Source organism: Leptonychotes weddellii, chromosome 14, assembly GCF_054177405.1.
Source record: "Leptonychotes weddellii isolate Sample4059 chromosome 14, ASM5417740v2, whole genome shotgun sequence".
Classification (NCBI taxonomy): domain Eukaryota; kingdom Metazoa; phylum Chordata; class Mammalia; order Carnivora; family Phocidae; genus Leptonychotes; species Leptonychotes weddellii.
In genome coordinates, this window is record NC_138382.1 from 79306360 (window position 1) to 79328817 (window position 22458).

The 22458-nt window shown below is 63.4% G+C and overlaps 2 protein-coding genes across 3 annotated transcripts in view; both read right to left on the reverse strand.

Moving 5' to 3' along the window:
• NACC2 (NACC family member 2) overlaps positions 1–8450 on the reverse strand; it is a 68616-nt gene extending 60166 nt beyond the window's left edge. Inside the window, exon 1 of one of the 2 annotated variants that reach the window (XM_081803926.1) lies at positions 8292–8450. The gene's annotated coding sequence lies outside the window, so the exon portion shown is untranslated. The remainder of the gene's footprint in view (positions 1–8291) is intronic. The other variant, XM_081803928.1, reaches the window with a different exon arrangement.
• Positions 1–22458, reverse strand: part of UBAC1 (UBA domain containing 1) — a 224698-nt gene that overhangs the window by 108563 nt on the left and 93677 nt on the right. The window lies entirely within an intron of this gene.

Below are 22458 nucleotides of genomic sequence, written 5' to 3' on the forward strand. Positions count from 1 at the left end.
AAATTCATGTCCACCCAGGTCCTCAGAACGGGACCTTACTCGAAGACAGGGTCTTTGTGGATGTGACCAGTTAAGGATGGAGATGAGACCGTCATGGATGTAGGGTGGGCCCGGCCCCCGTGACCGGTGCCCTCGTAAGAAGAGGGACATCTGAACACACGCAGAGGGAGGACAGCCGTGTGACAATCGAGGAGGCAGAGGTAGCAGGGCTGGGTCTACAAGCCAAGGGACGCCGAGGACCGCCAGCACCAGCAGAAGCTGGGAGAGGCCGAGATTCTGCCCTAGAGCCTCCAGAAGGAACCAGCCCGGCCCACTCCTTGACTTGGGCCTCTGGCCCCCAGAACTGTGGGGAGTACACTTCTGTCACTGTAAACCACCAGGTGTATGGTGAGCTGTTGCCAGGGCCACAGGGTGCCCGTAAGGCTCACGCCCTCCCTGCCCGTCTGCCATCCCTGCACGCACAAACATCACTGCCCTCCTGGAGCCGACAGGCATCTCTGGACAGAGCAGCGTTCACAAAATGGGGGGGGGGGGAGGCCCACCAGGAGGGGGAGGAGCTTTGCAGGGAAGAGAGAAGCACCTGTCGGGTCACCGTGGGCAACGGCAGGCTGGAGACGGCCCGGCCCTCCAGCCAGAGCGTTCGTGCCCGGAGTATCACCACCTCGGCGACCAGAAAGTGGGATGAGCCCCAGGTCTGCATCCTTCAAAGCTCCTCCCCCATTTTACATGTGGGGAAACTGAGGCCCAGGGAGGTCACCGTGTTTACCTAGGGTCCCACAGCAGCACAGTGAAGAACAGGGTTCAAAAATCCCAAGATGACACGCCCGGACTCTGCAGAAAGTGGGGGCTTGACCAAGCGCAGCCCTGGACCGCCCGACAGGATCGTGGGAACTGTCACAGTCCTGTCCAGCCCCGGCTGCCTCCAAAACCCTGTCCTCTTCCTGCCTGTGCAGCCCCGAGGGACAGCAAGACTCCCGTCCACTCTGGGGGGGCGTGGCACACCCCTGTGCGGGGGTCCCCGGCTTCCGGACCTTGCCCACTCATGACCACGCTCACGGGAAGGGAGGGAAATCTGAGGTTCCGGGGCCCCACCAGGCTTCCACAGCTCCAGGTGGACGCTACTCCTGAGGACCCATAGATGGGTTCTTCTGCCCCAAACTTGCTCTGCCCGACTTCTTCCAGACAGTGGGAGAGGGCATTTGGAGGGAAATCCTAAAGCCATTAAACTGTGGCCCCGACGTCAGGACCAGCTGCGGGCTGGTGATGGAGGGAGCCATCCTCAGACTCTGGCCACCCCGCCTCTCTCCCCAAGGGCACGAGTGTGAGTGGACAGTCCACACCACAAGGCAGACACAAGGTCGGCCCGCCACACGCCCCTCGGGGGCTGCCCCGCGCCCCTGCACACTGCAAAGCCAGGGTGCTAAGTCAGTGAGTAGGATGGCCTCTGCACCCAGGGAGCAGGGCGGGGTCTGTGACCTCGGTCCCTCCCTCAGGGAATGACAAGTGCTTGGGGCTTGTGAACCCCCAGGTCCAGTTACTCCCAGAGCCAGTCACAGGGAAGCACACCACTGGGCTGCCTGCAGGGATCACAGGGACCTCTGGGAAGGCCAGGTCCCAGCGCGCAGGCAACACTCACTCAACAAACATCACAATGCCCAGCGGCCAGCCAGGAGGACGAGAGCTGTCCTGAAGCCTCCCCTGGGCCTGGCTGCCCTGCTCCTAGTGTCCCTCAGCGTCCCCCTGGAGGCACAGGCCCCGTGCCCCACGCCCATCCTGGGAGCAGGCTTCCCTGAGGAGCCAGCAGGCAATTTGCATAATATTCTTTGCAAGTTAATATCAGCCTCTGATAATGATCTCGGCGTAGCGTGGAGCGAGGCGGCTGTTGCAACACTAAGTAATCATACTTTAAATTATGTTTCCCTTTATAGAAAGGTGTTGCAAAAACACACAGACATGAAATCTGTCTGTAGCAGCCCCACTGCCAACCACCTGACCAGCTTCCCGGTGACGACTGTGACTGCAGCACTGGGGTCCGGGAAAGCCCACCCCGCCAGCCTGACCCAGACACCACAGGCCACAGGCCACCCTGGACCCCAGCCTCACCCGGGCCCGGAAAGGGGGCGGGCTGCCCGACTGGGGCTCCGCCCCCGCCCAGGGCGAGTCCGCACAGAGAACTCCACGGGGGCACCTACCACCCACTCTTGCCGGGGGTCCCCACTGCCCTGACCATAGGCAAGAGGAGCTCCCCCTTCCCAGAGTCCCCAGCCCCAGCCTCACACTGGAGATCCCAGTGCCCAGGAGGCCAGACTTCCGTGGGATGCATGGGGGATGCACAATCCTGAGAACTCAAAACTCTAGGCTTTGGCATGCGCAGCCCTTCATGTCCCACCGAGGGCCTGGCCGGCGGTGCCCCTGTCCCCCCTCACCCAGCATCTGGGCTCTGCACCCTCTCCGCAGGCAGGTGAGCTCAGCCTTGACTCTCGCACACCCACACCCCAGAGGAGGCTCGTCCAACAGCCCGGGGAGGTTGTCCTGTCCCAGCGACCCAGGAAGCCGGGCGCAGATGGCCTGAGGGGCAGAAGAAACCCCAGCCCTGGGGCAGCCGTAGGGGCGACAGGAGCTGGAGGGGCAGGGGTCCCCGCCCCCGCTCAGGAGGGGAGCCCCGCAGGGGAGGCCGTGTACTCCCCGGCTCCCCTCTCCCTTGGCTTCGGAGCCAGGGCCACCACTCAACCTTTATTTTCTTAAAAGCTTTTTTTTTTCTTTTTTATTAAAAAAAATCCAATTATAGCACAAATCTCTCAGCAGGGGTCAGTGTGGAACAAGAATAGCCGAAATTAATGGACATGACACAGGCAAGATTAATGCCTAAAGGGCTTCAAAAGTTGTATGATGCAGATTTCATTAACATTTTAATTGTAATGTATCTTTTTAATCTTGCCTCTCTAATGGCTTTATATTCAAAAAAAGGGAAAAAACTGCTGACACAACAAAAAGTATCAGTATACACAATTTAACAAAAGCGCTCAGCAGTGCAATGGAAACTAAATTAAATGAGCAAAACTATGTTAACATTTTGATTTTTTTAACAGCACAAAAGTCAGGAATGCGGCAGAGGCGGGTACTTCTCCCTTCCTGGCACGGGGACAGGGACGGGGCAGAGAAGGGGGCCAGCAGGGGCAGAGGCTGAGGGCCAGGGCGGAGAGCCCCAGGAGGCCCCGCATGCCAGAAAGACCCAGGGCAACGTCCTGCTCCCAACAGACAGGCACCGGGGATCCCACAGTCTGGGAGACGGAGGAAGGGACACGTCCTCCAGAGCACGCCAGCCCTCCAGAGCACGCCAGCCGTCAGAGTGGACGGCCCCTGGTGCTGGGGGGTGGGGAGGGGGCATAGGGGCATCACCATAACACGGGTGTTTTGTGGGGCCAAGGCTGGAGTTGCAGACAAGCAGGCATCCCCCCCAACACCCACAGCGAGGGACCCCGGGCAGCTCAAGTCGATGGGGCAGCCACATACCACTGGCTCCAACTCTCAAAAGACTATTTGCAGAAATACACCTGGTCCTGACCAGGGAGGGCTCAGGAGATTTTTATTTTCAATCAACAAACACTCAGAGCACTGCTGCTCTATCGGACGGTGTACCCCAAATCCACCTCTCCTCTCAGTAACACCCCCAGGTCCCCCAAGGCAAGGCCTCCCTCAGAGACCTGGTGGCTGGGGCTGGGCCTGGGGGCCGGCCAGCCCAGGGCCTGGGACACAGCTCTGCAGCAGGACTGCTCAAACCCAGTGACTATATATGGGCACTTTCAGGCCCCTGTGGTCCCCGCCCCCAACCTGCCTGCTTCCCAGGCGGCAGGCAGGCGCTGGGCGGGGCCCATCCATGGCCATGTGCCCTCCTGGATGCCAGGGCCCAGGGCCGAGGGGGAGGGGGAAGATTCCCTGGGAGACCCAGACCCAGCCTCTCCTCCCCCTGGGACCAGAGAACAGCGCCTCAGAGAAAAGCATGCCTGCGTCCTCCCTGGAGCCACGGAGAACAGCCTCCCCTTAAAGGGACATGTGCTCCTCACTGGCTCCTGCCCACGTACAGGGAGGGGGGCATCCCGAGAGGGCCTCCAGGCTGGGCCCAACCTGCACAGAGGCCCGAGGCCGTGCCTGCTCACCTTCAGCCGGCAAGCAAACAAGGAAGCTACAACTTCTCAGGGAAACACACAAGCCAGGGTGGGGCTCAGAGAGGGTACGTTCAGCATCCAAGGTCACATAGCTCCAGGCAGGATGTGACCTGGGAGCGCCCCTGCAGCTCCAGCTCCGGCCTCACTGCCTCGTCCAGGGCCAGTCAGCACGTGCTGGGGTGGGGGGGGGGGCAGAGAGCCCAGGGTCACTGTCAGACCCCCCTCCATTCCTGCTCCCGCTGCCCTTGTCCTCAAGGACACTGCCCCACTCTGAAGATGCTAACCACCAAGGCGGCCATCAGGGAGCCCCACTCCAAAGTTCATGTCCCAAATGTCAATGGCCACTCCTTCCAGACCCCTCTGTGTCCACCCACAGCCCGCCAGACACTCACCCTCAGGGCCCCACTTCCAAAACCTGAACTCGCAAGCACAAAGGCCAGAGGCCACCACGGAGGAAGCCCAACTCCCAGCACGCAGCAGCTGCAAGAGACACGAGGAGGGAGCCCTGGCCAGCAGGGCATTGCAGTTTACAAAGAGCCGGAGAGCCAGGCCTGGGGAGAGCAAGCGTTTGCTAAGAGAGACCGAGATTGCCAGGAGCCCTGCCCTGCCCAGAGTGGCGGAGCTGAATGCTCTCCCCGGCCTGCACCAGGGTCCCTGGAGCCCTGGTCCGCGTCAGGGGAGGATGTAACCTTTCAGGCACAGCCACGGCAGCCCAGGCCACACAGGCCTCGCCCACAGGTCACAGGGTGGGGCCCACACACCCCTAAATTGAGGCGTAGACCCGAACAGACAACGGGCTGTAGCCCCAAGCCGAGCCGCACCGCAAGTACCCGAGGGCCAGGCTGCTCATCTCGGGGAGGAATGGGGGGCTGGGGGGGAGCAGGCCACACAGGGGTGTAACAGTGCTGGGCGAGGGGCTCCAACAGGGCCCAGGACCCAGTGCTCTGCAAACCCTGCAGGCCAGGGCGGGTGAGAGGCCCAACCCAGCTAGCCCTCAACAGGCCCTGAGGCCACTCCCAGCCCCAGGCAGACCCCGGCCCCAACCGGACCTCACTAGCTCCCAAAGTGGGGCCGCCCAGAGCTGGAGTAGCTCACAGGAGTAGCTCAGGATGCAGCCAGGGACTGACGGGTCGCACCTGCTCCTGCCTGGGACCCCCCTCCCAAAGAGCAGCAGCACATCACAGGACCGTGCTCCCCTCCAAAAGTCCAGGCCTGGAAGACCAGCCTCAGGCACAAGCCAGGTGGCTAACACTACCCTGGACCGGAAGGCAGCTCGGCGTGTCCCCAGAACCTAACCACGGCCAAACTTCCCGAGTATGCCCACTGCACAGGGCTCAACACGCGGAGTGTTCTGGGGTGAGGGGCCGTGAACTGGTGCAGTCTGGGCTGGTGTGGGTCTCTCCCCGGATCTTCCCACCCACCCCTACCCCTTCCTCCCCCTCCTCTCCTCTGGAGCCCCTGACCCCCTCCCCTCCCCCTCCAGTGTGCCCGGATGGTGGCAGCAGGGGGTTCTCAGCACTCACTCACTGTCACTTAGGTCTTGCAAGGATGCCGGGAGACGCGGCCTGTGTTACTGGTTCCATTTCACAGGTGAGGAAGCAGCTTGGCGTGCAGGAGCCAGGTAGAGAGGGTCAGGCAGCGGGCGCTGCCTCCCACCTCCCAGACAGCCACCGTGTCCCTCCCACCTGTGGCCCCCTATGGCGCCCTTCAGCAGACTCTCACCACAGCCGCCCCCAGCCTGGGGGGGCCACTCCCACCCCCTGCAGCACCCCCCCACCCCGGGACAACAGAACGCAGGGAGAGCCCGGGCAGGGGAGGCCCAGGTGGAAGGGGCCCACATTGGGGTTGGGCGGTGGATGAGGCTGCCCTGGCATGGAGGGAGCAAGGCCTCAGGGCACGGAGACTTCGGAGCTTGATGGCCAGGGCCGGGGACTGCAACAGGAGGCCTGGGGCTGGCCCTCACGGCCCACCCCCAGCTCTGCATTCCGGTGAGCACAGGCCTCAGAAGCAGGGGTGGAGGGATGGAGCCTTGGGAACGTTCAACGCCACAGTTTTCATCTCCTGTCCCATGGGGGTACTGGGCCCACCTTAGCTCAGGACGCAAGGCAGGCAGGCAGGACCCTGAGGCCAAGGTTCAGGAGGAGCCCCAGCCGCAGACGCCAGCTCAGCGCTTGCTGTCACCCCCTTCCGTGAATAACGCGTGCTCGTGTTTGAGTTGGAAAGCGGGGAAAGAACCCGGAGACAGCCTCATGCAGCCTGGTGCTCCCAGGTCAGTTACAGCAGGAGCACCTCTAAATGGATGCAGGAGAGGATGGGCAGAGCTGGCTCTGAGTCAGCACCGCCTCGGCCCCGGGTGTGACCACTGAGAGCAGATCTCCGCCGAAAGGTGACAAGTGGTATCTTGTAGTTCTGCGCTCTTTCCAGCGGTCTTACTGAAAGAGCAGGGGACCTACACCTTGGGTCTCCTCCTCCTATTTCCTTCGCTCAGGCTCCAGCCAAGGTGCCACCCAACAGAGGAATGACCCTACCGAAATGCCAAAGGACCTCCTGGGAGGGACAGGCGCCACAGGGGGCCGCAGGTGGAGGGACACGGTGGCTGTCTGGGAGGTGGGAGGCAGCGCCCGCTGCCTGACCCTCTCTACCTGGCTCCTGCACGCCAAGCTGCTTCCTCACCTGTGAAAGGGAGCAAGTAACACAGGCCGCGTCTCCTGGTGTCCTTGCAAGACCTAAGTGACAGTGAGTGAGTGCTGAGCCCCCCCTGCTGCCATCATCCGGGCACACTGGAGGGGGAGGGGAGGGGGTCAGGGGCTCCAGAGGAGAGGAGGGGGAGGAAGGGGTAGGGGTGGGTGAGAAGATCTGGGGAGAGACCCATACCACACCAGGCCACACCAGACCAGACCAGACCAGACCAGACCAGCCAGGAGGGCGGGCCTGCGGCGGGCACAGGAAACAGGAGGGCCATGGGCCTGGGCCTCTGCCCCCTCCGCTGGGAGAGGGGCGGGCACAGTGGAGTGCTTGTGGACTGCTCAGGTACTGGCAGGTGAGCACACTGAGGGGCAGGAAGGACCCCGGCTTTCCAACCTCCAGTGCCCACCCCCCGCCCAGCCCCCCACCCCACAGGATGGGCTCAACTAGAAAATGCCGCCAGGGGACACACAGCTGGGTGCTCGGGGAGTCCCAAGAATTACCCCCAGAAAGAAGAAGCCCAACTGCCCATGTGGCCACAACATCTCCGATTCGGAGGCCCCCAGGACAAGGGGGAGGAGGATGGGAGCAGTGGGAATGTCCCTATAAAGGCCACAGCTCCCGGGACCTACCACCTGCAAATCGACCGGTTTAATTAAAGGGCGTCAGGAGAGAACTGGCAATCACCAGCCCCAAGACCAAACTTCTGAGAAGCCCGGAAGAGGGGGCCCGGAAGAGGGGACCCGGAGGTGAACTCTGACCCCATGACCCCCCACACACACATACACCAACGCGGCAGACTTCCGAAGAGCCGGGGTCGTCTGCCTGGGTCATGGGCGTGGGCAGCGGGCTCAGAGGTCACCTCTGAGGTCCTCAGATAAGGGGCTTGAGCAACAAGACCTCAGGTCCGCAGGGTCAGAGCAGCGGCTGACAGGTGCGAGCCCCCTCCCGGGGGGCAGCCGGACCCCAGGTTCTCCCCAGGTTGGGGTCCGCACGAGGGAGGGCCAGGGGGGCAGGGGCGCCCAGGAAAGGGGCCCACCGGGACCAGGAGGGAGAGACGCCGGCCCGGCGGATGCGCAGCTGCGCGGCCGGCCTCGGACCCTGGCCCGGGCCTCCCCGCCCCGGGAGGGCCGGGCCGGGTCGGCGCGCTCGGGCGGAGGCCGGGCGTCCCAAGCGGGGCCCCGCGCCCGCCGGCCGGGAGGGAGAGAGGGAGGCGCCCGGGGCCCCGCTCGCAGCCCCGCTCGGGGCGGCGCGGGCGCGGGCGGGTCGGCGCCTCCCCAGGCCCGGCCCCGCCGCCTCCCCGGCCGGGAGGGCGCGCCGCGCGAACTTGGGCTGCGGGCGGCCGGCGGGCACTGCGGCAGGGAGGCGGCCGGGCGCGCCGCGGAGTTTGCGGGAAGTGCGGCGGCGGCCACCCGGCCCGCGGCGCCAAGTTGGGCGTACCTGCGGGCGCCCGGCCCGGTCCGGCCTGCGGCGGCAGGAAGTCTCGCGTCCCCGCGCTCCGGCTCACATGGACTTTCTCCGGCCTCGCCCAGCACCGGCCGCACCGCGGCGGGCGGGGCGCGGGGAGGCGCCGCGGGCCGTTTAAAGGGACAGCGCGCCGGCCGCGCGCGCGCACTCGCCGCCCTGGGGCGCGCCGCCCCGCCGCCAGGTGGGAGCCGGGGCGGGCGGGGGGAGGCGCCAGAGGGGGGGAGGGGCGCGGGGCGTCCCGGGGGGTTGGGGCTGGGGGGGTGGTCCCGGGCGAGGGGTGGCGGCGCTCCTCCGCCCCTCCGCGCAGCCTTCCCCCCTTCCGCCCCCCCCCCAGCGTCCCGCCCTGCGCCGGACACGGGGCCGCGCCGGACCCACACCCTCCCCCGCCCTCCGGCCCCCGCACGGAGCCGCGCAGCCCCGGAGCCCCGGGCCCTGGAGCGCCCCCTCCCCGCGGCGGCCGAGCTTGCACCGAGCAGCCTCCGCGAGGCGGCGCCAAGTGGGACTGCGGGCGGGAGGGCGTGCAAGGAAAGCGGGGATGCGGGAGCACCGTTGGGCGAGCCCGACGCCGGCCACCGGGGCCTCCTGCTCGGGCCGGGAACTTGGCCGGGTCCGCTTTCAGGCCTGGCGTGATCCGGGCACACTGGCGCGTTATTGTGATTCATTCTCACCATCCGCCCCTCCCCTCCCACCCCTGCGGCTTCAGGTTTGTCCGAGGCTACGCTCCTGTGGACAGAGGTGCGCCTTTAAGTAAAACAGGCCACGCACCCGAAGGGACCCACAAACGCCCCCTTCTCAGTTGCCCCCACCCTAATCTGGGGTCTGGGGTCAGGACAGGCCACAGTGGTCCTCCCGGGCGAGGGGAAGCGTGGCTCCCTTCCTCTCACAAGGGTCCTCATGGGAAAACGGGGGTGGTACCAGAACAGTGATCTTGAGCATGAGGTCACCAGGAGGAGGGGATTAATGTGAAGAACAAGATGCCCACTCATTCCCCAGAGAATGTTCTGGACCCCTTGGGGGTCAGAGGCTAGGGCTAAAGACTTTTAGACAAGGTCATTCGTAGGGCAATGGTCAGAAGCTGGTCCAAGTACTTCTGTCCCCAACCTCAAGCTAGGTCCTTCACCTTGATCATAGACTAACCCCCAACCCCAACTTGTGGGTCTGCACAGAAAACATCCTCCCACCAGCTCACTCCTGTCTTGCCCTCTGGGAAGATGGGTATGACACCCCCAGACCCCCACTCAGACCTAAACAGGGTCCTAGTTCCCTCACCCCCAGACCAGTCCAGGCTGCTGCCTCTTCAAGCCCATGGGGCAGTCTGACTTGTCCAGGGGGCCTCTACCCACTAAAGACACAGTCATGTGGTTTGGCATGTGGTCACATGGTTCAGGAGGTGCAAGGTGAGGGAGACTAAGGTAAACCTCCAGCACCGACCCAACTGCTGCCTGCAGAAGGCTCTGGGACAGGTGGGGGCCAAGGGCTGGGTGCCTCCAGGTCAGCCCCGAAGGCTTGGGATTCCCGCGGGCTCCTAAGTGCTATGGACCATCTTGGCAGTGCAAACACCCCACCGACCAGCGCCCTGGGAATCGGGGCTTCTACAGATGACATGGTGAGCAGGGACAGACTAGTCTCTGGGCCCTTCCACCCCAGGGTGAGGCCCCAGAAGCCCTCCACTAGGCCCCGAGGTCCTCTCGTGGCAGCCCTGGGGTCACTGCGTGGATGAGGACCCACAGAGGGTCTGGAGGTGTGACCGCCCCCCAGCAGGCGGTGAAGACTGGGCGTGGTGGCCTCTGTCTGCGTGCACTCCTTCGGGGAGCCTGCTCACCTGGGGAGCCGGTTCACAGTTTGCACATTCTGATTGTTTCCATCACTTTGTTTTCTAATCAAAGGAAGTCTTTCTTCTTTAATGGAGGAGATTTGGAAAACATTGAGGAGTTTTAAAAGGCAACAGATAACCAGAAACCTATTCCCCAAGGGTAACTAGCAGGATTTGGTGCAGTTTCCGTGTGTCTGGGTGTGAGTCTACTGCGTGTGCACATTTTAAATGCTAATGCTTTCCCCGCTAACTCACTTCCAGGCCTGGGCTGCGTGTCCCGGGCACGCTCTGGGTGCACTGTCTAACTTTATGCTGCAACAATCCTGTGAGGTTAGCTCTCTCTCTACTCCTGTTTTGCTAATGAGAATAATGCGGCTCTGGAAGAAAGTGCGGCCTGGAGCTCGCTCAGCCAGGGCTCGCGGCAGGCACCCAGGGTGTGGGCCCGTGCACCTCCTGCCTCCGTTTTGAGCATTGTGACTTAGACGTTGCGCACTGTCAGCCTGGTGCTGGCTGATAGGGGGACGGGGTGGCCACAGTCCCCTCTTGAGGAATCTGATTAGTGCTGCAGCCCCTCTGTGATTCCAATGAGGGTCTCCTTAGCTCAGGAAGGCCCGGCCTGGCATCTGGTCCTATAGCTGATCCAGAGAGCATCGGGCTGGGGGGAAGAGGGAAGTCACAAGAGATACATCTGCAAACGGATTAGCCACCGAGGTGGGGTCTCAGGAGTAGGGGCCCGGGTGCACCTGGGACCAAGGCAGAGAGCCAATGCCTGGCTACCTGTCTGTCCTCCCCTGGATGCTGCAAGCCTTTGGCAGTCCTGCAGGTGGCTGAGTGGAAAGCTGACTACCCGGGGCTGGCCATCCATCGAGGAGGGATCTGGGGGAGCACCTTTCTCCTCCCAGGGCTCCCCTGGCCACACACACCCCAAACTCTGCTTCCTCCACGGTTCTTTCCCAGGCTTCCTCCATGAGGGGTTTTGGGGGTCAGGTCTTCGTGCTCTGCTGCATCTGTTCTGGAAGGCACTGAGCTCCTCCATCCTAGGCTTGTCTCGAAGAAGGATTAAGGCCCATCAAACACACCCAAGACTCACTCAGCCAGCTGCCTCCTCAACTGCCCCTTCTTGGGTGGCTGATGGCCATCTCTGTGCCGTGGCCGGACAGAGCCCCTCCCCATGCCCCACTCCTGCCCCCCCTGCCTCCTCTGCTTCGGCAAACGGCCCCTCACCCTTTGGGCAGCTCAGGCCAAACACCTCCTTATCTGTCATCTTTCTCACATCCCGGGTCCAGTCTGTGCCCTAGGCCCACAGCTCCACCGTACAGCTGACCCTTTCTCACACCCACTATCTCTCTGCTACCCTCCCGGTCCAATCCCCTTCTCCCCCAGTTACTGCAGCAGCCCCAAAGCTGGGCACCCCCTGTCTCCCCCCACCCCGTTGCCCCTGTCCGGGTCTTGTACCACATAGGAGTACAGAGATGCCTCTGAGCATGTCAGATCACAGCCCGCCTCTGCTCAGATCGCTCAGTGCCCCCCATCTCCCACACAGAACTTGAGCCCAAGTCTTTGCAACAGCCAAGACCTGGGTCCCCACCCCACACTCACCCCTACTTGGCCCCTGTGCAGCTCCAGCACCCCAACTCGGCCCTAGGGACTTTGCACCTGCTGTTCCCACTACCCATACCTTCTCCCCCTCTCACCATGTCTTTGAGACGACTCACTTCCTTTGGGTCTCTGCCCAGTCATCCCTGGAGCCTGGGCCTTCCCTACCCTCCCATAAAACAGAGCCAGATGGGCCATTGCCCGCAGACTCCCTGGCCCAACCCTGGTGCTAATCCCCTCTGACACTCTCAGCCCCCTTCTCCCCCCGCCCCCACGGGTACTGGCTCCCCGTATTGTTCACCACCCTACCCCTGGCCCAGTGGGGTGCCTGGTACAGGTCAGCTGACCATAGACATCTGCAGTGTGTGGGAGCCTGAGGGGTGCTCCACCCTTGCTGATAAGGGGCCAGAGCCCCTGTCCACCTGCCTGAGTGTCCAGAGTCTCCAGTCAGCAGGTGGGGAAGCAGTAGGCTGAGGACCCCAGGGTCGGACCCTTGGCCGGGTCTGCTGGCGTGAGAACAGACTCCAGCCCCGTAAATGGCTTCCCCAGGAGGTGAGCCGAGTGGGAGCCGGCCGCCCACAGCGCGTCCTTGCACCTGGGCGCCTGGGCCAGGCCTGTGCAGGGAGAGCGAAGGGAGGGTGTCTGCCCCCCTTGCTCCACTCTGTCCGTCAGCACAGAAGCAAGGCCACCGAAAAGCCTTTGGCACCGTGGCGTTTGCACTCTCTGGAGGAAGCCTCTTTTATCTGCCAAAGAGAAGTTCACGGGGCCAAAGTAAACGCCTGACGGTGGGTCCCTAACCCTCCCTCGGAAGCTGCCCCAGGTGGGCTCTTCCTCAGCTCTAATGGGCAGCGGCCCGGCCCGTGGAGGGTTTTCCTGCCATCGCCCCAAGCGCCTGCGTTCCCAGCAAAGGCTAAGTCAGGGAAGACCCCAACCCCGAGACCGGGGTAGCTGCCAGAAAAGTGGTGAGGCTCCATTCCACCCCCCGCCCCCCGGGAAGCTCTGGGAGAGGCCCTGGCCGCCTGTTTGCGGCCACACGTCAGCGGCCCACAAAGGACCCCTTTGTTGTGATCCTGCCCTGCTCCAACCAGGCAGTGCGGGGGCTGCTGAACGCCCGGGCGCTCGGGCCGTCCCCTCACAGCCAGGGCTTGAGGAGGGCCCCCAGACTCGGGGAGCAGCCCTGCCGCGTGGAGCTAAGCGGGGGCCGGAAGCGGCCACGCACCCCAACCCCCAGACTTGCAGTCCAAGTCTGGCCCCCACTTTGAGCAGTTGGGTTTGGCCCACCCCATCCCCGGTTTCAGATTCAAATTGAGGCCAGCAAACGGTCCAACCAGATCCTGTGGCCTCCAGGGCTTGTGCCCGGGAGCCCAGGGTGGCACTGCTGAGGCTTTGGGGGCAGCCGGAGTCCGCAGAACGGAGGGAGTAAGAGCCGGCCACACCTCATGGCCGCCCAGGGCTGCAGCGTTGCAGGATTCTCGTCTCCCGAAGTCGAAGAATGGATCTCGGGGACACCAAAGGGTGAAGTGAAGTGAAAGTGAGAACAGAATGGAAAGGAAAGGAGCTCTCCAGAGTGCGCGTCCTCCACCGAGGGAGGCTAGGGTCAGCCTCTTATGGAACACTGACCAGGGAACTTGGTAAATATCTTGTCTATGCGGTGTAAGAGGAATAGGGTGTTCCAGTAAGTATCATGAGCACAAACAAGGCGTTCTTTCTGTCCGGCTAATATCTCCTCTGTAACATTTCTCCACATCTGGGATTTCTGTGAGCATGGTCACTAGCACCCTGCCCCTCTCTCCCTACCCAGCCCCGCCTGTCCCAGACTCAAGGCACAGGACACCGGGCAGGGACCCCCGGGGGCCATGTGCCCCGGGGCCCTGGCTACCCTCCAGCCACTGCCCAGCTCAGGACATCGGGCCCTGGCTCCTGTCTGGGCTCCTGTCTGGGCGGCAGCGGCCAACCTTGAACACAGCCCACACCCCTCCCCAGGAAACTACCTCACTTTTGTTCCTGGCCCGGCTCCTGGACACTGGGGGCCTGCCCATGGGGCAGCATTGTGTGCACTCCTGCAGGAGGGGAAGAACGATGGAAGGTGCTGGCAGGCCCTGCCCCTCCAACAAAGGGGCCAGCACCCCAGCTTTCCTGGAGCCAGGCCCGCCTGGCCCATCAGAGGCCCCCCTGGTCCCTCTGCCATTCCTCCTCTTACCATGGTTATTCTGGAGAATCGGCAGCCCCTCCACCCCCCTCTGGGGACACGCCGGGCTGCAGGGCACTTACGTGGGCCTGGGACACAGAGGCCCACGCGGTCACTGGCGCCTCTCTTCGGGTGTCATGCGGCGCTCTCAGAAGCCCAGTGTGGCATCCAGGCTCCGGCGGCCCCCGGCTCTGCCTGCCAGGCACCCATCACCCTGTCTGTGTGGGGTCCGCATTAGGAGACATCGGCCCACACTGGAATGGGGACCGAGCGTGTTCTGCGGTGAATCTGGCAGTAAAGTCCTGGGATTCAGGCCGCAGCCCCCCCACCCCCGGCCAGTCCATGCGCCCCTGCAGACGATGAAGACCCTGTATGAGAGGGGGATTTCAAACCTCTGTGTTTCTGATGGAGAGTCTGGTTGTCCTGCAGACACTGGAGCTGGGGGCTCGGGTGGTGTCCAAGAATGAGAAGCATGGAGGAAGGGGGGAGGGGCAGCCAAAATGGAGAGAAGGGCTGACGGGGCCTTGCTCTGTGCCCAGTGAATTCCCTCCAGGCCTGAGCAGCTGGCCTCTGCCCATTGCCCGGTTTCCGTCCTCCTCCCACCCACCCACGCTTTCCTTGTAGCACACAGGCTGCCAGTCTGTGCCCATGACCACAGGGCCTTTGCACCTGCAATCCCCTGCCTGGGATCCCCCTCTCCCTGTGTTGGCAAGTGAACTCTGATTGGCTCCACGCTTTCCTTGTAGCACACAGGCTGCCAGTCTGTGCCCACGACCACAGGGCCTCTGCACCTGCAATCCCCTGCCTGGGATCCCCCTCTCCCTGCGTTGGCAAGTGAACTCTGATTGGCTCATCCTTTAGGTGGCCTACTCAGGTCCTCAGGGAAGCCATCGGGACCCCCCAGCTGGCTCTCACAGCATTGGGCCCCCTCCTGGGGTGCACTTCTACACTCCAGCAGATGGTTTAATCTGGCCCCTAGGGTGAGAAGACACACTTCCTGAGAGAGGCCCAGCCAGAGCACAGGCAGCCTGGGAGGGTGGCAGGCAAGGCCCGTCCGCATTGTGGGGGGGGGGGGGCAGGCCGCACACCTGCCCCCAGAGAGTGGGGAGACCTGGTTGTCCTTGAGCATGGCTGTGTGCCAGGCCCGGCGCTCGGCCCTGGGACACGGTGGAGAGTAAGGTGGGCCGGGGCCACTCTCCTGAGCCTTCTGTCTGAGTCGGGGGCACAGTCGGTTAAACCCCCAGAATGCCATGGACTAGAAAGTGCTTCGCACACAATGAGGTGCTTCACGCAGTAGGACGGCAGAGTCGGAACCGGAAACCAGCCAGAGCTGCCACCATGGAGAAAGGTGTGCGGTTCTTCAAGAATTAAATTACACGTGACCCAGCAGTTCCGCTTCTGGTGTGAGTCAAAATTGGGAGCAGGGTCTCAAAGACTTACTTGCACCCCGTGTTCATGGCACCATTCACCACAGCCAAGGGGTGAACACAAGCCAAGTGTCCTTCGATGGACCAAATGTGGTCTTCCCATGCAGTGTAGTAGCGTCCAGATCCGACTTACTGAAATATCTAAGGAGTCAGCCTCTGGAGACAGGGCGGGGGGGGGGGGTAGGGGACGGGGGGGTCCCAGTTCAGTGGGGACTGTTTACTCCAGGAAGAGGAACACGGTCTGGGGACAGCTGCACAGCAGTGTGGATGCGCAGGATGCCCCTGAGCTGTGCGCTTAAAAGCACTGAAGACATAACTCTGATGCCTATTTTCACAAGAAAACACCAAATGCTGTGTAGACACAAGTGGAGCAAGCGGCCCTCCAGGCTAAGTGGACCCACGTGGAGGGGTACAGTCTCCCGGTGGGGCAGGGGGAGGTGGGACAGGCTCCCGGTGAGGCAGGGGGAGGTGGGAGGTGGGGAGGGAAGGGGTCGCTGGCAGGGCTGGTCAGCGGGGCCAGGATTCTGCGCGTTCTGTGCCAGGCAAGCTTCCTGACCCCGTGCGCGAGAGTAAGAGGTCTCCTGGTTGCTGGGTTCCAGGAGACCCGCTGGGGACCCTACCGGGAGTCCAGGGAGGGCTGAGGGGGTGAGGTCCCGAGGAGGGGAGCCAGAAGGACCGAGGTGGGAGGCTGGTGATGCCCATTCCCTTAGACGGGAAGCTAGGAGGAGAGTTTGGGGGAATCAAGCCTCCTGTGTGGGCCACAGGAACCCCTGGGGAGTTCCCGCTTGGGTCACACGGCCCCAGGTGTCAGACCGGATGCGGCCTGGGGTCAGTGCATGGGGATGGAGGGCCCTCCTGTCACTGGTGGTCATCACTGCCCCAAATCCAGTGGTCTGCCCCTGGTCTTCCCTTGACGTCTCAGCATCTGGCCACAAGGTTGAACTGCCCCCCTCCACCAAGCACTTAGTGGCTTCTGGAGGCACGCTGCTATTTTGGGTTGTCCCCCACTTGCGGCCCTTCCTCCCCTGCCCACCCCTAGGCCCCTGGCCTGCTGAGGGGATCCCCCCAGGTGGCCAGGGTGCACGTTAGGATCTGAGGTGCGCTGGTCCTCACTGGGATCCATGGGGAGCGCCGTGGGGCCCGGCCTGGCCTGCCTTCCCCACTGTAGGACCAGGGCTGGCTGCCAGCCGTGGACCCAGAGCACTCGGGGATGGATAGGGGGACATGACAGACGGAGCACAGTCCCGGGCAGGAACGCTGGGTCTGGGGTCACACATACAGGCCACAGCTCATTCGCCAGGAACTTCCTCCTGCTGCCAGGCAGCCTACGGGCGGCTGGGCCCCACAGATTCAAATCTGGGTCTGGTCTTGTGAGGAAGACCAGGAGCTTGGTGGTCTGGAGGCACGGTAAGAAAAAAACCCTTCATTTTCAAGGGACAGCCAGGGGTGGTGGGGTCTGCACAGAGAGCCGAGGTGTGTCCACCAGCAGAATCCTCCCCTTGGGGACGGGCTGGACTCACCCCTGGACCGCATTAGAGGTCTGGGTGCCCACAGGTCGAACCACACACAGGCAGTTCCGTTGGGCTGAATGCTACCCATAAATCAGGGCCTCCTGAGGGAGTACGAGGTGCCCTCACCATGGGCTGAGGGCTGTCCCTCACCGTGGGCTCCCCGCTCAGCCCTACTGCTCTGGGACCCAGTGCTCAGTGGCCATGCCCCTTGATGGGCACATCCCTTCAGAGGAGCTGTACATAGTGCTGGGCTTACCCCTTCTAAGCCCCCACCAGCCATGTCCCTGCTCCTGAGCCCACGGCAGGCATGGCCTGACCCTGAGACGGGGCCTCTGGAGACGGCATTGAACCTGGGGCCAGGGGGGTGGTTGGGAGGTTCTGTGGGACAGCCCAATCCCCCTTCCCCTCCACTGCCATTCTGGCTCCCAGGAGAACCGAGTCCTCTGCTCTGTGTCCCCAGTCCTGCAAAGGCCTTGCTCAGAGAGGCAGGACAGAGGAGGGCCCCAGGGCTCTACTCTCCGACCCTGACCCAAGTGAGGCTCCAGGGCTCGGGCAGGCAGGAGGGGGAGCCATGGCCTGCAGCTGTCATCGAAAAGGGTGGCCCTGAGCTGGTAGGAGGGCCAACTGAGCAAGCTCCTGACATCACCCCATGTGGCCGTCCAGGGGAGGGCCCTCCTGCTAACAACCTCACCTCCAAAGAGGAGTCGAAAGGGCTGTGCACTGTCCCCCTTCCCTGCCTGGGTGGGTCATGTGGCCCATGGGGTCCCCTTAGATGGCCACAGTCTGGGCTCCCCCAGGGAAGGAAGCCAAGAGTGACGGATGGACGGACAGCCCCAGCCCCTGGAGGACCCAATCGTCTGCTCTGGGTGGTGCTTGGGGCTGCAGGGTGGATCATAGCCCCGGCCCCTGCTGGCCGTGGCCATTATCCTTGTCATCTGTCTCTTGTCCTGGGAAATTCTGGGTGAGGACCTGGTGGCTCAGATTTGGGCTAGCCTAATGAGGCGGTCAGCCTGGGGGAAGGGCCAGAGCGGGCCTTTTGGTCACCAGGTGTGGCCTTAACTCAGGCCTGGGCTTTGTGCTAATGGACAAGTCCCCGTGGCAGCTGGAGCCCCAGCCCCACCAGCGAACTCCCACCCCACAGCCCTGTGTCTGCTGGGTCCCGGGACCTTCAAGCAGGGAACTAGGTGCTTACGACACCATTGGGAAGCCAGACTTCCAGGAATGTGTCTCAGAACATTCCAGAGCACTTTGTGAAGGGGCTGGTACATCTATGCAATGCAGGGGGCATCAGCAGGGACATGGCTTCAATCCCACAGGCCGCAGTGCAGGGTCAGGAAGCCAGCACCGCCCAGCACTGCACCCCTGCACGTCCCTGACCTCACCTGCCAGGAGCCCAGGAATGCATCTCAGGGAGTGCAACCAACAAGGTCGCGCCCGCCCTGCGTTCCGAATGACACACCAGGGGAACCAGGGGGAGAGCCCCTACCGGACTCACAGCAAGAGCGAAGGAAGAGTGAAGGAACGGGAGGGTGCAGGGCCCTGGCCCCCCACCCCAGCCAGGGCTTCTCCTGGGCGGGAGCGCACCTGGCTCTAGGTAGGTGTGTGAGCAGGTAGGGACACCTCTCCTTGACCACCTACAAAGCCGCCCAGGGGAGGGATTTGCCCAGGGCATTTTGCTGAAGGGCTGAACAGACCTCGGGGTTTAATACTCTTTGTCATATAACCCATCTCTCCTTCAAAACCCCAGGCAGAGCCCGCTCATCATCAGGATGTTAATTCTCGTGACTGGAACACGTCTGCAATCCCGGCCAGAGGCTCCTAAACTTCCCTGAGAGGTGGTGGCCAGGCTGGGCAGCTGCGCCCACCCTGGCAGGGGCGGCCTCCCTGGTTAGCATCAGCACACAGACCCCACTCCAGGCTTGAAGGGGCGCCAGGAGCTCAGTGCTGGGTCCATGGCTCGCCCACCTCCCACTTACTGGCTTGCAGACCAACCCTCGGCCCCGCGGTTGCACCGAGGGTGGGTCCTCCTCTAGCCGCTAGGGAGACTGCGGGAGCTGCCCTGGAGATGAAGACTTGCTCACCTGGCCCCCAGACCCCTGGAAAGCCCTTCTCCGAGGGCAGCCTAGGTTTCCCCTGGACCACCTCCTGTAGCCGGGAACACCAGCCCAAAGGCTGCAGAGCTGACCGGCCAGCCATTCTCGGGCAGGGCAGGGCAGGGCAGGGCTGGACAGAGGAGCGTGCAGTGGGCTGGGGACCCGCTGCTGTGTGCTGCCGAGAGGTGAGCTCCGGCCGGGCCTCCGCGGGGGCCGGCGGGCAGGTGCAGCGGCCAGAGCAAGGGCTGCCTGGGACCCTGCAGCCCCAGGGGGTCTGCCGTGCCCCGGGGCCATCTGAGGCTGCGCCCTGCGGCCCGGGGACATCTGTGAGTCCTCAGAGGCCAGCTTGGGTCCCTTCCACAGAAGGAAACTGGGTGAATATTTTGGTTTCGCAGCAGCGGCTGCAGAACCCGTGGTTCTCTGTGCGAGTGAATTAGGGCAGCACCGCATCGGCTTCCGTGTGCCTCCCCTCAGTTTAAATTGGATGCTCCGATCTTCGGCTTATTTTGTCCTAAATTTCTCTCCAACATTTTGTGCAGCTGTTAAGCTCCCGAAAAGGCTGAGGGGTGGGGGGCTGGGTGCCCCACCTCCTCCCAGGAGGGACGGCAGAGCCTGGCCAGTCACGCCAGGGTGGGCACAGCAGCTGGGGGGCAATCTGTGCCCCCCGCAAGCTACAGGTGAGAGCCGGGCACACGCTGGCTGGGGTGGAGGGCTGGGGACCCCCGCCGAGTCAAGGGCAGGCGCTCCAGGGCCGGGTCCTGGGTGGCACGCTACCTTCCCAGGAGAAGTCAGCAAAGGGCAGGCACCTATCCCCGTGGACACTGCCGGAGGGAGACGTCCCGCCTATGAGGCTGAGCTTGCGGGGCGCTGAGTGGCCCTGGACACAGTCTTTCAGAAAGTGAGTGTCAGGCCCTCGGGGCACAAGGAACGTGCTGTCATCAGAATGTGTGTCCTCAGGCGCCTGGGTGGCTCAGGCCGCTAAGCTTCAGTTCAGGTCGTGATCTCAGCATCATGGGATTGAGCCCCGCGTCAGGCTCCACGCTCAGTGCAGAGTGTGCTTAAGATTCTCGCTCTCCCTCTCCCTCTGCCCCTTCACCCTGCGTGCATGCGCTCTCTCTCTCTCAAATAATACATCTTAAAAAAAAAAGAATGTGTGTCCCCCCCAGAGTCATGTGTTGAAACCTAACGCCGCCCAAGGTGAAGGTGTTGGGACGCCCTTGGGAGGGGAGGAGGTCGCGGGGTGGAGCCGCAGGAGAGGGACCCCGGGGGCTCCCGCACCCCTCCCGCCGCGTGAGGATGCAGCGAGAAGTTGCGTCTGTGAGCCGGGGAGCGGCCTCGCCGGACACGGACTCTGTGGTCGCCGGGATCCCGGACTAGCAGCGCCCTGAGCTGTGGTCGTGGCCCGTGGGCGGTGCTCCATCAGAGCCGCTGGGATGGCCTGAGATAGGACAGCCCCTTCACCCCCCCACTCACTCCACAACTGTGCGAGCGAGCCACGCCCCAGAGAGGGTCTGCCAACCTGCCCCTGAGGTCAAGACCAGGAACGGGTCTAGGCACAAAGGGCAGAAGGCATGTCCCCTCCCCCAGGCAGGGCTGCAGCCTCGGCCCCTGGCTTCCAGCACCTTCCCCTGGAGAGGGCCACCTGGAGCTCTGGCCCCCTGGGGCAGTCTGGGCACGTCGGGAGCCCCCCCCGCAGCTCTCGCCAGGAGGAAACGCTGGCCCTGGGCTGTCTTCCCCTTCTGGGAAGAGCTGTGTCTAGCAGCTCTGTCCACTCCGGACTGTGAGTCTGGCCGCTCTCGCCTTCCTCTCCCGTGTCTCACAGGAAAAGCTGGTCCTGGAGAGAAGCAAACACCCGCACAGCACAGCATCTAAGAAACAAGGCCCTTCACGCGATCAGCTCCGTGACCACCTGACCCAAACGCGGGGAAGGCGACCGGCGCAAGCATGCCCTTCGGCTCTCTCCAGCGGGGTGTTTCTGAGGTGGGAACCCGGGGAAAATGGCACTGGGGGCTTCCCTCCCTTCTGTCTGAGAGCGCCTAGAGGGAGCAGCGGGGCAGGGAGGCGGGGCCGGCACAGTCCGCCCTGCCCTGCCCGCTCTCGGGGCGAACGGGGCGGGACTCGAAACTTCGGGCGGTGGAAAACACGCACGCACCATGCACACATGTGAGCGCACACGCAGGCCTGCACATGCGCACCCCAGCGGCTCGGCGGGAGGAGGGGTGGCGGGTGCAAGGGGGCTGCAGCCGCCCTGAGGGGTACCACACGGGGTGCTGAGCACAGGCCGAGCCGGCCCCAGGCTGAGGCTTCAGCAGGACCCTCGTGCCGCACCCAGGGAGCCGGGAACGCAGAGACGGGGTGATCGAAGCACAGTCTGGAAAACATACAAATATTCCTGTGACCATTAAGTCAGGATGTTGTTGTAAATAACGAATTCACATGTGAAACTCAGATTTATATCGTCTGAGGGCTGCCCCTGCCTGTGTGGGCAGGCAGGGCATGGAGGCCCCGTTGGCTCTGAAAGGTGAAGGGCAGGTCGGGGGCTGGGCAGCATTCCAGTCCTGGAGGAGGAGAGCCTGGGGGCCGGAGGACGAGGGCACAGGGGTGCGGCTGGGCCGCTGCAAAGATTCGGAAACCCACCGTCTCTGCTCACCTGAGTCGGCACATGGGCAGAAACATGGCCACCAGTGGGGCGCGGGGGTCAGGGCGGGCCCCGGGTTGCATGTGGGGGGCTCCCTGGGAGGACTCCGGACTGTGTCTCCCTTCTACTGACCCCAGTGAGGGCAGGAAGGGCACCACTCCCTGCCCATCCGAGAAAGCGGTATCCACGGCAAAAGCGCCACAACGTCTTCTGGGTGCACCTGGAAGGAAAGGGCCCCCCTGGGCTCCAGGTGACCCGGAGCGACCCCCGTGGCAGGGACACGCCTCCTAGGAGGCCACCTCACTGCTCCTCTCCCGTGACATCACCGTCAGCCCGGACTGATTGATTTCCGCATGAATATTCATGCGGCATTGCAGCCAGGATGAGCCATTAATATTCTCCGGAAGCAGAATGGAGCACCAGTCTCCTTGTGGAGTGAATGGCGGTCAACACGCAGCAGATGGGACGTGGCTGTGCGCTTTTCAGGCACGCACACGGGCCTTCGGGGTTCTTGTCTGAAGACACTCTCCCACTGACCGACTGGGGAGGCTGGGGCAGGACTGCCCCCTCTAGAGGGATGCCCACTTTCGGGTGGGGTGCCCCAGGCCCTGCCCTGCTCAACCACAGGGACCTCCCCAGCCAGCGACCTAGCCTAGTCGCCCTCCCCCCCGCCTTCCGGTGGCCTCTCTCCCGCCCTCCCAGACTCCCCGCCTCGGGTCCAGGCCCACAGGGCTCCCCACCCTTCCCCAGGCGCTTGCCTCATGCCGATGGGCACCCTGAGGGAGGGCCCACTTCACAACGCACCTGCCTGGGCCCGGGTCCGCCCTCAGCGCCTACCCCAGTCACCTGTCACTCTGGGCTTTTCCCACCACAG